We start from the raw sequence: 16,872 nt of genomic DNA, 5'->3' as shown, positions 1-16,872 counted from the left end.
GAAAGGCTTTCAGTTTTTCTCTATTTTGTATAATATTTGCCAAGGGATTGTGTTAAATGGCTTTAACTATGTTGAGAAAATTCTCTTCCATTTCCATCTTATTGAGAGTTTTTATCATGAATAGGTGTTGGACCTTATCAAATGCTTTCTCTGTATCTTTTGACATGATCAAATGGTTTTTATTTTTCCTTTTCTGATGTGATTTATTACATTGATTGATTAAAACCATCCTTGCATCTCCAGAAGGAAACCTACTTGGTCATGTCTTTCTTGATGAGATGTTGGGTACTATTTGCTAGGATTTTGTTGAGTCTTTGCGTCTGTCTTCATCAGGGATATTGGTATATAGTCCCCCCACTCTTTTTTTGTTTTTAGACCACACCGATGACAATTAGGGGTTACTCCTGGCTATGTGCTCAGAAATTGCTCCTGGCTTGGGGGACCATATGGGATACTGGGGGATCAAACTGTGCTCTGTCCTAGGTCAGCAAGTGCAAGGCAAACACCCTACCACTTGTGCCACTGCATCTGTCCAGTATTTCTCTTTTTTTGTGGCTTCTGTCTGGTTTTGGTATCAGAGTGATGTTAACTTCATAAAAACTATTTGGGAGTGGGGCTGGAGAGATAGCATGGAGGTAGGGTGTTTGCCTTGCATGTAAAAGGACAGTGGTTCTATTCCTGGCATCCCATATGGTCCTCCGAGCCTGCCAGTAGCGATTTCTGAGCTTAGAGCCAGGAATAACCCCAGAATGCTGCTCGATGTGACTCAAAAACAAACAAACAAAAAAAAAAAACCCAACAAAACAAAAACAAACTATTTGGGAGTGTTTCTGTTTCTTCAAAGTCCTGAAAGAGACTGAAAAGTGTTGGTAGTATGTCCTCTTGGAAAGTTGGAAAGAATTTGCTAGTGAATCCATCTAATCATGGAGTTTGGGAAGGCTTTGGATTACCATTTTAATTTCCTCAATAGTGATGGATCTGTTTAGATATGGAAGATCATCTTGGTTCAACCATAGTAGGTTGTAAGAGTTCAAGAATGTATCCATTTCTTCCAGGTTCTCTTTGTTTTGTGGCATAAAATCTCTGATTACCCTTTGAATTTCTGTAGTATTAGTAGGTATCTCCCCTATTCATTTCTAATTTAGTCTATTAAGTTTTTATCTCCCTTTCTTTGTGAGTTTTGCTAGTGGTTTAATCAATCTTATTTATTTTTTCAAAGAACCAATATTTGCTTTTATTTATCTTTCAGATTATTTTTGGATGTCTAATTTATTGATTTTTGCCCTAAGTTTTTTATTTTCTTTTTATCTTCTATTTTAGATTCATTTTGTTTATTTTTTTTTATCAAATTTCATAAGCTGTCCCATTAGGTTATTTATGTAGGCCCCTCTTCCCTCCTGATGAATGCTTGCAAAGCTATAAATTTTAGAGCATTAACCGTGACCACAAATTCTGATCATTTGTGTCCTCATTTTCATTTGTTTTCAGGAATCTTTTGATTTCCTGTTTGATTTCATCCCTGACTGACTGGTTGTTCAGTAGTGAGCTGTTTAACATCCAGGTGTTAGTGTTAAAATTTTTCTCTGTGTCTACTTGTTATTTACTTCTAATTTCATTGCATTATGATCTAACAAGGTAGCATCTACTATTTCTATCCTTTTTATTTTTGTATGTTTTATGAGAATGACTCATATATATTGGAAAAATGTGTATCCAGTTTTCTGGGGATCGAGAGTCCTATATATATATATATATATATATATATATATATATGTATATGTATCTACTAGACAACATCTTCCATTGCCCCTTTCAGTGCTAGTATATTCTTGTTAGGCTGGTTGACCTATCAAGTGGTGACAGGGCAGTAGTGAAGTCTCCCACTATTATTTTGTTATTGATATCTTCTTTCAAGTTTGTCAGCAGTTGTTTTTAAATATTTTGCTGATCCCTCATTGGGTGTATATATGTTTAGGAGTGTGATTTTTTTTCTATTATACATATCCCTTGATTATTAAGAAATGTACATCACTGTCCCTTATAACATTTTTAGGTCATGTTATCTGTTATTAGTATTGACACTCCACCCTTTTTTTAAAAATATGAAATATTTAAATATGAAACGCTTCACGAATTTGCGTGTTATCCTTGCGCAGGGGCCATGCTAATCTTCTCTGTATTGTTCCAATTTTAGTATATATGCTGCCAAAGCGAGCACCACTCCATACTTTTTTAAAAGAGTTGGTTGCGTGAATGATTGTACTCCAACCATTGAGTTTGAGTCTAAATATGATCTGACTATTCAGATGTGTTTCTTGTAGGCAGCAAAATGTTGAATTCAACTTTTTTATTCTTTTTTCCACTCTATGTCTCTTAACTGATGCATTTAGTCAATTTATATTGAGAAATATGATTGTCATTAGATTTAGTGCAATCTTTTAGTGTCATGCTGTATAGTTTCTAAGCTGTTGTTTTTCCATGAAGCTGTGTACCCTTCCTTCAAACCTGAATGTAAGTCTGGCTGGGTAAAGTCCTCTTGGCGATGCATTCATTTAGTTGATTTTTTTTCCCACCACTGCCTTCAGGCCTTGAGGTCTCTTGTGAAAAATATTCAGTAAATCTTAGGGATGCTTCTTTGAATGTAATTTTCTTTTTTGACCTTGCTTCTTTCAGTATTCTATCCCTATATAGGGCATTTGTTATTGTGACTAGATCTTGGTGCTTTTCTTTGGATCTCTTTTGGCTGGTACTCTTTGGGCATGTAGGATTTGGTTGCATGTACTCTTTAGCTCTCTCTGGGAGTTTTCTGCAATGATGTTTATGATTGTAGATACTTCATGGGGATATTTTTTCCTGTGTCTCTGAGAATCCAATGAATCTTATATTGTTTCTGTTGAGTTTATTAAACTACTTTTGTCTGTTCACATTCTTTGAGTATTTTCCTCATTGTCTGATCATCTGTTTTGAAGCTCTTTTCCAATTTCTATGGTAAGGAATTGTTTGTATCTCATTTTCTAGCTCACTGCTTCTGTTTTTAGCTGCTGCTCCTCTGTTGGATAGGCTTTCCATTGAGGTTTTCATTTCACCTACGAAGTTTTTTAGCCCAATTATTTAAGTTTAAAGTTTTTTCATTTGTACTTTCAGATCTTAATACTTATTTGTGGCATATTCAATTTGCTTCATGTTTCCGTTGAGTTCTATGAACACCCTTTATATTTCTTTTCTAGAGTTCTTATCTGAGAGGCTAAATAGATGGTCGATATTTTTCTGATCAATTGAGCTACTATCTTCATTTTTTATGCATGGTGGAGGTATGCATTGGTTTCCCCTTGTTGCAGTTGTATGGTGTTTTTCTAGGTCCTGTGCTGGCAACCCTTGACTAGGAGATGCATAGCCACAGAGCAGAACATAGCAGCTATACTTCACTGGCTCTTTTTTTTTTCTGGATTCTGTCTATTCACCTGGGCACTGCTGATGTGGCTTCCGGATCTCCAAAGCCGCATTCTCCCAAATGCTGCTTCAAAGTGGGCTCCACTGCTCTGGGAGTCCCTTCACCCTGACTCTGATCTTAATCATAAAATATTATTTTAAAATTTATAGATTTTGGTCACAATAAAAATTATTAAAAAAACAAAGAACAAAAAGGAAAAAAAGAAAAAATATATATAGGTTTTTTTTGTTTTGTTTTAGAAAGACCTCACCAAGTTACTAGAACAAATGAAAATTTGAAGGCAGTTTGACTAGAAGTTAGTATTAGAAAATGCCATCACAACAGTAAACCTTTCCTAGAAATCCATTTGAAGTATTCTTCAGAGCTTATAGTCCCACCAGAATGTTATAAGTTCCCAGTTGCAGGGATGGGATGTGTGTATGTAGGAGGGAATCATCCCCCTGTATGTACACATCTTAACTAATGCATGCTAGCCCCAGGTTTCTCTAAGACAGAATCTTTAAGATGCACAAGTAAACATGAACTGTGTTATTACTGTAGAAAAGAAATGAAAGCATTTTAATATTAAAACATAAGTGAGAGGAAAAAACATTCATCTCATTTCTATTGTTTCTTTTTTTTTTTTTTTTTTTTTTTTTTTGGGCCACACCCGGCGGTGCTCAGGGGTTACTGCTGGCTGTCTGCTCAGAAATAGCTCCTGGCAGGCACGGGGGACCATATGGGACACCAGGATTTGAACCAACCACCTTTGGTCCTGGATCGGCTGCTTGCAAGGCAAACCCCGCTGTGCTATCTCTCCGGGCCCTTCTATTGCTTCTTGAGGCCTGAATATTCTTTCTTGGCTGTTGGAAGCAAAGGGCAAGTAGCACTAAGTAGCTGGCTTACATACTCTTTCTGGTAAAGAATTTTGTATTTCTATACAGTACCAAAATAGACTTATCCATATTTCTCCTCAGGGAGAAAATTATAATTCTATAGGATAAGTTGATAACCCTGTCTTTGATTGGCCCAAGATTACATTTTTTAATTTAACTTTTATTTACTCAGGGGAGGATAGCTGGGCCATACCCGAAAGAACTCAGGGCTTATTCATAGTTCTGTGGTCAGGGATCATTCCTGATAGTGCTCACTAGACTGAAGATGGGAATGGAACCAGAGTCAGCAGAGTTTATCTCAATGGTTAACTCCTGTATTCTCCGTATTCCTAAGTTTACTTTAAAAAGAAAAAGATTGGGCCAGAGAGATAGTACAGTGGGTAGGGTGTTTACCTTACATGCAGCCATTGGTTTTGATCCTTGGCACCATATATGGTCCCCTGAACTACACCAGAGGTGATAGCTGAACCAAGTCAATTGTAAGCCTTGCACACTGCCAGATATGACCCATGAACTATAATAATACAATAAAATCAATAATAAAACAATACTAATTCAGAATCAATAGTGATATCCTTTTTAAACAGAATATAGGTATGGTATTAAATGAAGGAATAAACATGACATTAAATAGATTCAGGTTATTTCAGAAAATGGAATTTTCTGAAAAAGAATTTTTAAACAAATGAGAAAGAATGATAGAAGTCAGTGTACAAACCAGATTTTCTATACATGGAAGAATTATTTAAGGGAAATTTATACTTAAATTCTGGGTCAGATGGAGCCACTTTGTGAATGTGGTAGAATTTAAGGCATTTGTCATCTCAGTTTCCGATGGATCAATAGGTGATAAGAAAGCGGAAATGGAAAGTAAAATTTCAAAACCTGTGATTTCAGTGCATAATTCTTATTAATAGGATTTGAGTTCATGCCTAATTGCATTTATGATCGATGTTCATGCAGAAACTTTTTTAACTCTTCATGCCTAATTAAGCTTTATAGGGGAAAATAGCATGAATTTGAACTTTGCGACTTTTCATCTTTAAGGTAGCTGTTATTTGATCTAATTAAATAGCAAGTGTGTTATTTTGAAAGCTTAAAGATAAATAAAATGTTTATCCTATTTTTCTTTTATGGCAGATTAAATATAAAGAAAAATTTGACAATGAGATGAAGGACAAGAAACATCATTATAATCCACTCGAAAGTGCCTCTTTTAGGCAAAGTCAACTTGCTAATATCCTGGCAAGTGATGTAAGTTACTTTGTGCATCATGACTTGTATGCAATTCATAGAAAATTATTATGTATGTCTTTGATTCCTGCCTTCTCAGAATTAGCTGTATTTTAATTAATGATATGTAGGCTACATCATGTAATTTTTGAGTAATTTTAGATAGAAACATTGCAGCAGATTGAAGCTTTTTTTGAGAGAAAAATATTATAATTTGCTATTAATGTTACTTACCACTAATTAGCTAATAATCAGGAAGTGGATTGTTAATAAAATGATTGCAACTCAGGATAGAAATAGCTTATAGAGTTTTACAGAGAGTATGTAATATAATAAATTAGTGGTTGTGATAATGCTTAATTCATGCCATTAAATTAGGCTTATAATAATAACAAAGTATTATCTAGTATATAAAAATGTATCACAGAAATTTTCACAAGTTATGGTTTTGATGGCTTACAATTTCTTTCTTACACCTTAGGTAGGTAGGGACTATAAAATAATTTCTTGATAAGGTTTTGTTTTTATTCCAAGTTTCTGGAATAAAATAATCAAATTTGTTTATAAGAGATTTTTTTTTTGTTTTTTGGGCCACACCCAGTAACGCTCAGGGGTTACTCCTGGCTATGTGCTCAGAAGTTGCTCCTGGCTTGGGGGACCATATGGGACACCGGGGGATCGAACCGTGGTCCTTCCAACGCTAGCACAGGCAAGGCTAAGAGCCTTACCTCTAGCGCCACCGCCCGGCCCCTATAAGAGATTTTTATGAGTACTGGGCAGAGTATAAAAACAGAAACAAAACATTTTCGCTACAGCAGAGGAAAGAAAAAAATACTTTTTAAATATTAAAATTAAAAAAATGTTGAACTGTATACTCTTATTATATCATCTAAGCTGTAACTCCTGCTATGTCTTTTAGTCATAGACATTGAAGGAACTATTTATTTCAGTGTCCTAAGACCATTTTTCTTAGGTTCATGTTTATTTAATGCCTAGGTTATTGTATTTAACAATTTTGTTTCGTTTCCAGCAATTAAAATGCATGTATCATTTAATTTAATGTATGCATAATCACAATATAACATTGCAATTATCAAAATATTTTTTCATATTTAATTTGTCTGAGAAAAAAGCACATAAAGTTGGATTGTATTTTAGAGGACCTATGGCACTGAAAATTAAAGTCTTACAATCAAATTACCTGGATATGAATTTTCCTCTATCATTAATTCTTTCTGTGCTTCTGTTTTGGCATCTGTTAAAATGAGGACAGTACCTGTCCTCTAGTTGTGGAGATGACTTACTGTATGTAAAATGTTCAGAAAAGTGGCATTCTTTACGTGCTCCAAATGTTGTCTGTTATTACTATGTTATCATTGCTACTAGTAGGATTGTATTTCCAAAGTAGTTAGTTGAAAAGGTCAATAATGGCAAAAGACCAAAAATCACCCAAACCTCTAAAATTACCATAAAAGATAATTAAGATGTGGTAGTCATTCCTAAAAGATAAAATAACTTTTTTCTTTAAAATTTGAAAGCAGAATTTTGGTTCAAATTGCTTGCTTCTGTTGGTATCATCCTTTTCGAATAGGCAAACACTAAAAGGCATGACAAAAAGAATTTAAGTTTCTAAAAAAAAAAAAAAAAAAATCTCTTTTCCTGCTCATTTAGTGGTAAACGATCACCACCTAGTGGATTCTTGTCAGCTATTCTGCTAATTTACCTGCTAGTGGCCTCGTTCTGTAGAAATTCAGGATAGCAATGATGATAATCTGAAAGCCTGCTATTTTCTTCTCCTGGATGGTATTTTGTTTCATGTTATTTTCATAGGTGAAGTACAAGAAAGACTTGAATGATATGCATGATCCGGTTTCAGGTCTCCCCAATTTATTTTTAGAACATGCGCTGAAAACCAGCAAAATGTTCAGCGGAGTAAGTGGCGGTGGGAGGCAGTGGTCGATGTGTGTGCCTTGTAGTGCCCATGCGCTCACCTGCTTCCATAAGCTACCTATGGAGCCACTCTTGCTGCAGTGACTGCCTACCCACCAGCTACCATAGCCCAGCCTCAGGGACTAACTCATTGGAAGGAGTTACATGCTTGCTTAACTCCTACCCTACCTGCTGCTTTCTCAAGGATGAGGCTCTTGCCAGCCCTTGAAGCTCTTGTACAGACTTTTGTCTTATGCAACCATACCTCAAAGTGTGTATATGAGTCTATTTTCTGCTCCTCTTCTTTATATTATTTTGATCCAGTTGGACGTCAGGCTCCTAAATCAGGGAGCTTTTATTTCATGCAAGTCTGAGCAGAATGTCTCAAATTTAATGAGCTGAAGTAGTAGAAAAAATTATTAATATAATTTATGTTTTCTTTGAAAAGACACTTTTTCCTCTTGTGAAAATTTATAGGTCTTCTTTGAAGGAATGAGGAGAGGAGGGCAATATTCTGATCAAATTATTTGTGTTCTTCGTTCGGTGGTTATTTCATCATAACTTACCTCCTGGATGCTGCTCAGACTCTCTGTGCATCTGAACATGGGCTCTTCTGGTCTCCTATTTGAAGTCCAAGGCTCACTTCATTCTACTTCCTGTGTTTCAAAAGTTCTAACTTTATTTCTATTCTTTATTCTAAGTTACTCTACACCTATTTTAATAGCTGTGCACTCACTCTCTAACTCAAAACATTTTTTTTTATTTACTGACTAGTTGCCTGAGACCAGGTAGAGATGAGATGGTAAAGTATGTTGGCAAGTTAAAAAAGTTGAAATATGTGGGCCAGCGAAGTTGTTTCAGCAATAGAGCTGTTTACTTTCATGTGTGAAATAATAGATTCATGGCAAAAGAAAAACAAAAATAAATTAGAGTTAAGAAGGTATCTCAAAGGGACAGAAGGTATGCTTTGCATGCCATTGATCTGGTTTCAATCCTGAGGAACATAGTGTTCCCTCTCCCCCGTTACCATGCTGGAACAGACTCAGAACCTGCCAAGTATGGACCCCCCCCCAAAAAAAGTAAAAATTATTATTTTGAAGGATGTATCCATATCCCAAAGACACGGGTGGAGACCTTCAGTCTAAACCTGGCTCTCAAAAGGTTAAATAACAGCTCACAGCTTCAATTTAGTTTTAGAAATATTTAGAAATAGTCCCAGCTGACTTGGGTATATTGGAACGCCTATTCATTGTTTTTTGTGATCTTAGTTACTCCACCACTGCCATCCTTCTTGAAACCAACTAGTAAATCATTCATTCATACCCACAAAGGCTTTGGAATTAATTAATTTGCATCACTTGTGTTTGGAGGAAAACTAGTCCATTATTTTCCTTGGCCTGTTGAACAGAGAATGAAGGTTAGAGGACTATCAGACACTCAATTCCAGGATATTTACAATGATGTGATTCTGCCTTTTTAGTGTTTATCTTCTGAACACATTCCTTTATAGCCTGAATGTCTCTCTTCTCAGTCCTTGTGTTCTTCATGGGGCATTGTGGCTCATAGGAACATTTTTAAATTCTTTATGTTTAGTGCTTGACATTCAGTTTTGACCATTACTGTGACATTTGTCCTGGAAAATTCTTTATCTACGCTTGGTTTATGGTCTTAAGACACAGGATTTATGTGTAAACTAGCCAATAAAAATAGAGAGTAATTAAGAAACTTGACAGTGGGGGGATTGCATGCTATATAGATCAAGTTTCTTTTTCATAGCATTAACCTTTATTGTATAACCACGGTGAAAAATAAAATTTTGTATGACTTGTTCCTGTCATCTCTTCAGAAGGAAGTTATCTATAGCACTTTTTATGTACCATTTGTAAAGTTTAATTTTTGGTCAGGTGGTGCTTTTGCTTGGATTATAGACTTTAGCCCTTATATAAAAGTTATATGAAAATAACTTTATGCAAGAGAAAGTTTAAGATTTTAACATCATGGTTTGGGGTTAGAGAGATAAAATAGAAGTTTTGTATATGAAAGATTTGGGTTTAGTCCCTGGTTGGCACCAAATATGGTTTCCCACATTCTGTGTGAGGTGTCATTAGTAAAAATGGGTCTTTTAGTAAAAAGCCAGGAATAAACCCTAAGTACCACACTATTCAAAATCAAGAAAAAATAGTTTCTCTGAAATATACTATATATTTTCTAAAGTTAGAGGGTAATATATTGGCTTGAATGTATTGTACATTAAAGTGTTAATCTCTTAACTTCTCATAAAAAATAATTGAACTTGTTTGACTTACAAATGCAATTTAATTTTATTAAAAATTAAAAAAGACATCCAGCCAAAATTATCAGTTTTAAATCACTGTCTTATGAAAGATTCTAAATGAAATTATAAATTCATCATAAATTGAACATACTTTAATGCCTAGTATATCAAGAATAAACATTTTTGGGGCTGGAGAGATAGCATGGAGGTAAGGTGTTTGCCTTGCATGCAGAAGGATGGTTATTCAAATTCCAGCGATTTCTGAGCATAGAGCTAGGAGTATCCCTTGAGCACTGCTGGGTGTGACCCAAAAACCAAAAACAAAAAAAAAATTTTTTTTTCTGTTTGTTTATTTTCAATTTTGTTTTTGGGCCACACCAGGTCATGCTCATAGTATAGTTCTATACTAAAGAATTATTCCTGACAGTCTCTGGGGACAGTTTGGGATACTGGGGATCAAACCCACATCAGCTGTATGCAAGCACCTTACCTATTATTCTATCTCTCTGGTCCTACAGAGTAAATTTTTAAATATTTTATAATTTTGTCCAGTGATGATATTATATTAAATTTTGGAGGAACATTTTCTCCTGTGAAACAGAGCTCAACTCAATTTATTTTGTAATATTTCATAAGTTAAAAATACATCTTGAGTGTTATTCTGAGTAATTTCCACTAGGAGGCAACAGAGACTATTAAATAGGGAAAGGCTAGCAACATTTTTGTTCTAAATCTTAGTTCAAGTAGATTACTTCCAATTTTTTTTAAATTAGGAGTTGTTTAAAACTTTAGCTAAAATAGATCATTAAGTTAGTAGTATTTTATTAGTGTTATTAGTATTTATCTAGTATTATTTTAGTATTTATCTTTTCTCAGAATATATTCATGACTCCAGGATTTTAACACAGTAGTGAACATAGTCTACCTTGTTATATATAATTAATAATTTTCCATAAATGTTCGTATTACAAAATTGCTTCTAATTAAATCATAACATTCTTATGTGTATTTTTATTCATTGAGATAATTTTCTTTTGCTTTGTTTTTGTTTGGGGACATACCCGTTAGAGTTCAGGGCTAACTGCTGGATGGGGTTCAGAGCATATGTAGTTCAGAGCATATGTAGTACCAGGTATGAAGCCAGGTCAGCTGCATGCAAGGCCTTCCCCACTGTACTATCTCTCAGAGCCATTTTTATTTTTTAATTAGAAGAGGTTTCAATTTTTTTTTTTAAATCAGTTTGTATATGGAAACATTTTCATGAGCTTCCTGGGTATACTCATTTCACGCTGTTAGAAATTTGGGGGGCCATAATCACATTTCTCTGATGAACCAAAGCACTTTTGGGGACCCCATGGAGCAGCAGTTGTCTTCTGCACATCCTTGACCATTCACTCCTTCCATACCTGAACCTGAGCCTTCTTGTTTTGCTCTCAGAGCACCAGAGAATCTCTTAAGACCTGATGGTCATTGTCATCATGATCTTGTCATTCCTGTCATCTGTCTCCCCCCATCCCACATAAAACTGCCATTTTTACACCCAAACCCTCCTTACCCAATAAACCACCAACTCTAATTTAAGTCTCCATGGCTTCAAGCCTTTGAAAATGACCAATTGACTCTAAAAATTTTGTCTAAATAAATTTATTGAAAATAGGGAAGAATATCAGAGCCCGATGTTAGTCAGAAATTATGAAGCAATGTTTGCAGCTTTGCTGCCTGCTGCAGTGGGAGGCCTCTATTTGCCAACCCTGGCACCCATAGCCCTTCTATTTGCTTCCCAAGCTCAGATTTTTGTCAGCTTTGTAAATTGTCATCGGCATCCAGTCTTTTACTTCTCACTCAGATTTTCTTTATAACCCTCCATCTTCCTGTTGAGTTTCCTGTCATTAGCCTCTCATCCTTTGAACTTCTCTTTCTTTCCTGTAGACACATATCTGTTTCTAGGGAAGGAATGACAAGAAGAATGGTCTTTCCTCACAGGGCTGCCCTACTTTTCCCCCAGATCCTACCACCTCTCCTTCCCTCCATCTGTAAAATTTTGAGGCATTCTTTTAGAGCTGACTGGCCTCTGCTTCTGTTGGATGCTTCACAGGCTATTGCCATTGACCTTCTCAGGCTGCTTCTGGCCTTCCCTGTCTGTTCATCTCTGTCTCTGACCAGTGGGCTGTGAACAGGTGCTGATAACATTTTTGTGGCTCTTGTGGGCTGATTGTGCTTAGTTTACATTGCTAAGAATTCCTTCTCCAATCTGCCCCTTCTCCTCTCAATATCTGGTTCTTATTCTCTCTTTTAGCATGAGTATAAAAAGGGTTTTGAGGAAAACAAAGGAATGTATCATTTTGACGCAGATGCTCCGGAACACTTGCATCATAAAGACAATGCTATGCTCCAGAGCCAGGTAGGTGCTACCTGCATGAACTGTCCCCTTCCTGTGGTGCATTTCGAGGACGGATGGGATGTTGTGAGGCAGACAGGGCAATTTCTGTGAAATGGGTCATTGCTTTGACAGCTGCCAGCCCAGTCCTCTACATCAGGGCTGCTAAAGCTTTTTATTCTGTGGGCAATTGAGATATTTCACGCATCCTTAGACCAGGGGAAGCCAATCAGAACCACATGAATTTGTCCTGTTCAGGACCAGTTCCCAGGATTCTGTGGGGCCTACATAACCTGTGAGATAGATGTTCCTTATTTCTGGTCTAGATATTTGTTGTGGCAGGGGATTATGAAACATGTTTGATATGAAGATAGTTTTTTATTATTTTATTCTATTTTTTGATTTACCATGGAGAGCCTTGTTCTTTGACAGAAATATTACAATTTAAACCCATGATCACTGCCTTTCTTTGACTTTGGTCCTGTATATAACCTCAAATATATTTTATATATATATGTTCATATTCCAGATATTTGATACTTTATACAAGTCCTTGAACTATAGTAATTAGTGACTCAATTTTGGGGGGAGGGCCTTTGGGTCCATTCCTGATGGTTCTCAGAGACTATTCCTGGCTCTCTGGTCATTGGAAAACCTGTGATGCTGGGGATTAAACTGGGCAGTCACATGACAAAAGAAAAATAAAAGCTTCACTGTCTGTAATACCTCTCTGGTCCTCTGAATTATTTTTATAGCTTATCATTTTCTGGTGGATTGCCTATTTACTTTTTTTTGTATGTAATTTACCTTGGAAAACTCAGTAATCAACCTAAATGGTCAGAATAATGTATTTTTTAAAAATAGGATAGTTAATTTTGGACACATTTAATATGCTTTATTTGTAGAAAAGTCAGTGAGTTTATGCTCTGTTTGTATAAAGCTTGATTTTCAAATACCTTCTGTATGTCTGTTTTCTAATAAAGGTTAAATATAAAGAAGAATATGAGAAAAATAAAGGGAAGTCAATGCTTGAATTTGTGGAGACACCATCATACCAAACTTCAAAGGAGGCTCAGAAGATGCAGAGTGAGGTGGGTCTTTCTGGTTTGTTGGCACATTAGACATGTGTCATGTGAAAGACTCTGGTGAAGGAGTTCAAACATCAAGGGGGTTTTAAAGGAAGCAGGGTGTTATGGGAAAGATGGGGCTTCAGGGTTCTTGGAAGAGGATTCCAATCTAGGTTATTGGGTTTTCTCATTTGAAACAAATGGGTATGAAATGAGATGAGTTTCAGACATTTGGTTCATTCTCTTTTTCAATGATTATAAAATTGAACTTATTCTGTGCATGTCCGTATCACACTATGCTGAGTCGAAAAATAGTGGAAAGAAACTATTATTTTCTTCAATGGAAACTGATCAGTGAGTAAATAGTGTGAGGTAAGTGATATACCAAGTGTGCTGTCCATACCTGTTCAGATCATCCTTTGGAGGTAATGTCAGATTGACAAACCTCCACTGAAACCACAAGTAAATATGAATGTATAAGGCCCAGCAAAAATTGCAAATAACTTCCCATAGTTGATTCTCTACTCCCCGCCCTCTCGCTCTGCCCAATAAATAATGGTGTGGAAATTTTGAAACATCAAAGGAGAAGTTACTTAAGAGCTATTGTTACTACATTATCAGTTTATTTTCTCCTGAGGCAAGAAGTCGTGTTCATATATTTCCCACTCTGTTTCACACTGTTCCAGTGAGATTTCTTCAGTTCATATCATTTGGGGGGACTAGCACACTAGGTACAAAGGATTTAGTCTGCAGCCAACACCCAAATTTTCTGAGAACAGCTGAGTTACTGCTTCAAAGGGAGAGAAATAGTAGATAGTCCTCTTAGTCTGTCACCTACCCAGTACTCTGATCCAGTCATGTGCAGGGGCAAGATCTGCTCTATTCTCCAAAAACATCAAACCATGAGCAATGGTAACTTCCTGATCAAAGCCTCTGCTAGGAGTTTTATAAAAAGACACATGATCTTGGTTGGGAAGTTATAATTTATATGAGAGAAAGGGCATAGAGGTGTTTTTATTTTATTTTATATTTTTTTGTAGACAGAAGGACAGAAGTCGTGGAATAGTCAATGCTATTTAATTAAATAAGATCATTATTTATATTTTAATATCAACTCAAGCCAATAGAGAGCAATTGATCAAGAATGTTTTGACTTGGGCTGGAGAGATAGTACAGCAGGGAGGATGCTTGCCTTGCATGCAACTTCCTTAGAAAATAGGAATCCAATGATCCATTATTGGGTTGAAGATTAGGACATTTCACCACCTTATACACTTGACAAAAGGGAAATATGGAAGACAGATCCTTAGAATCTTTACTATGAGGGGGCTTTGACTGAAAATACTCACCCATAGCCCCAAGTTCTTCTAGGTAGTTGAACCTTCCTTTGCTAGTACTTTTCAGAATGGGTTTGTTCCATCCATGTCTTTTCTCACAAGTTGAGGCTCTTGTTAATATGATGATTGAGCAACATTGTCTTAGTCTTAATCAGGGGGAAAAGGCCCACTTTTTTATTTCTTTCTCTATGATTCATCCTCTCTGTGTTTTCTCTTCTTAATTTCCTGCTTTCCCTCCCAACCTTCTTCTTTATGACTAGAGGACTCAAAATCTTTTGTGGCTAAATCTTTTGTTTTGGAAGACACATCTCCTCACTGCTGCCTTGGGGTTATGTCTCCAGAGTTGTGAAGGAACTTTACTATCTTTTTTTTTTTTTTTACATTCTCAGGTTCTGATTTTCGGTCATAACCTAAGTCTCTTTTTTGTCATTTTTTTAAAAAATATTTTTTATTTAAACACTTTGGTTACAAACATGATTGTGGTTTGGCTTCAGTCATATAAGATGACACCCCCCCCATCACCAGTGTAACATTCCCATCACCAATGCCCCAAATATCCCTTCTCCCCTTCCCACCCCCACCTGTACTCTAGACAAGCTTTCTATTTCCCTCATTTATTCTCATTGTTAGGATAGTTTGCAATATAGTTATTTCTCTAATTAAACTCATCACTCTTTGTGGTGAGGTTCATTAGGTCGGCTGTAATGTCCAGCCCTGTCCTCTTTGTCTCTGAAAATTGTTGAGAAATGTCTTTCAATTTTCTTAAAACCCATAGATGGTGAGACCATTCTCCATCTTTCTCTTTCTCTCTGACTTATTTCACTCAGCACAATAGATTCCATGTACATCCATGTATAGGAAAATTTCATGACTTTATCTTTCCTGACGACTGCATAATATTCCATTGTGTATATGTATCACAGTTTCTTTAGCCATTCATCTGTTGAAAGACATCTTGGTTGTTTCCAGAGTCTTGGTATGGTAAATAGTGCTGCAATAAATATAGGTGTAAAGAAGGGTTTTTGTATTGTATTTTTGTGTTCCTAGGGTATATTCCTAGGAGTGGTATAGCTGGATTGTATGGGATTTTAATTTCCAGTTTTTGGAGGAATCTACATATCGCTTTCCAGAAAGGTTGAACTAGTCGGCATTCCCACCAGCAGTGGATAAGAGTTCCTGTCTCACCGCATCCCCGCAACACTGCTTGTTCTCATTCTTTGTGATGTGTGCCAATCTCTGTGGTGTGAGGTGGTACCTCACAGTTGTTTTGATTTGCATCTCCCTGTTGATTAGTGATGTGGAGCATTTTTTCATGTGTCTCTTGGCCATTTGTATTTCTTCTTTATCAAAAGTGTCTGTCAATTTCTTATCCCCATTTTTTGATGGGATTAGATATTTTTTTTCTTGTAGAGTTCTATCAGTGCCCTGTATATTTTGATGTTAGCCCCTTATCTGATGGGTATTGGGTGAATAGTTTATCCCAATCAGTGGGTAGCTCTTGTATTCTGAGCACTATTTCCTTCGAGGTGCAGAAGCTTCTCAGCTTAATATATTCCCATCGGTTAATCTCTGCTTTCACTTGCTTGGAAAGTGCAGTTTCCTCCTTGAAGATGCCTTTAGTCTCAATGTCATGGAGTGTTATATTTATGTGTTGTTCTGTACACCTTATGGTTTCAGGTCTGATATCGAGGTCTTTAATCCATTTGGATTTTACCTTCGTACATGATGTTAGCTGGGGGTATAAGTTTGCTTTTTTGCAAGTGCCTAGCCAGATGTGCCAAAACCACTTGTTGAAGAGGCTTTCTTTGCTCCAGTTAGGTCTTCTTGCTCCTTTATCAAAGATTAGATGATTCTATGTCTGGGGAACATTGTCTTAGAACTTAAGCCTATTTCACTGATCTGAGGGTCTGTCTTTATTCCAATACCATGCTGTTTTGATAGCTATACATTTGTAATACAGTTTAAAGTTGGGGAAAGTAATGCATCCCATATTCTTTTTCCCAATAATTGCTTTGGCTATTCCAGGGTGTTTATTGTTCCAAATGAATTTCAAAAGTGCCTGATCCACTTCTTTGATGAATGTCATAGGTATCTTTAGAGGGATCACTTTAAATCTGTACAGTGCTTTGGGGAGTATTTTTATTTTAATGATTTTAATCTTGCCAATCCATGAACAGGGTATGTGTTTCCAGAGGGACACAAAAGAAAAACTTTAACACCTGAAAGTTAAACAGCCTCATACCAAATAACCAGTGGGTCCGAGATGAAATCAAAGTGAAATCAAAACTTTCCTGGAAACAAACGATAATAAAGACTCAAACTATGAGA

At 36.2% G+C, this 16,872-nt stretch overlaps 1 protein-coding gene and 1 non-coding gene across 4 annotated transcripts in view; one reads left to right on the top strand and one right to left on the bottom strand.

The window, feature by feature from the left end:
* Positions 1-16,872, top strand: part of NEBL (nebulette) — a 380,095-nt gene that overhangs the window by 294,748 nt on the left and 68,475 nt on the right. The gene's annotated exons all lie outside the window — the stretch shown is intronic.
* LOC126015147 (U6 spliceosomal RNA) lies at positions 2,112-2,218 on the bottom strand. The gene has a single exon (XR_007498040.1). It is a non-coding gene; the product is annotated as a U6 spliceosomal RNA (small nuclear RNA).

The sequence above is a fragment of the Suncus etruscus genome, chromosome 7 (assembly GCF_024139225.1).
Source record: "Suncus etruscus isolate mSunEtr1 chromosome 7, mSunEtr1.pri.cur, whole genome shotgun sequence".
NCBI classification, from domain to species: domain Eukaryota; kingdom Metazoa; phylum Chordata; class Mammalia; order Eulipotyphla; family Soricidae; genus Suncus; species Suncus etruscus.
The sequence above is the reverse complement of the archived record's forward strand: the minus strand, read 5'-3'. Positions and strand labels throughout refer to the sequence as shown.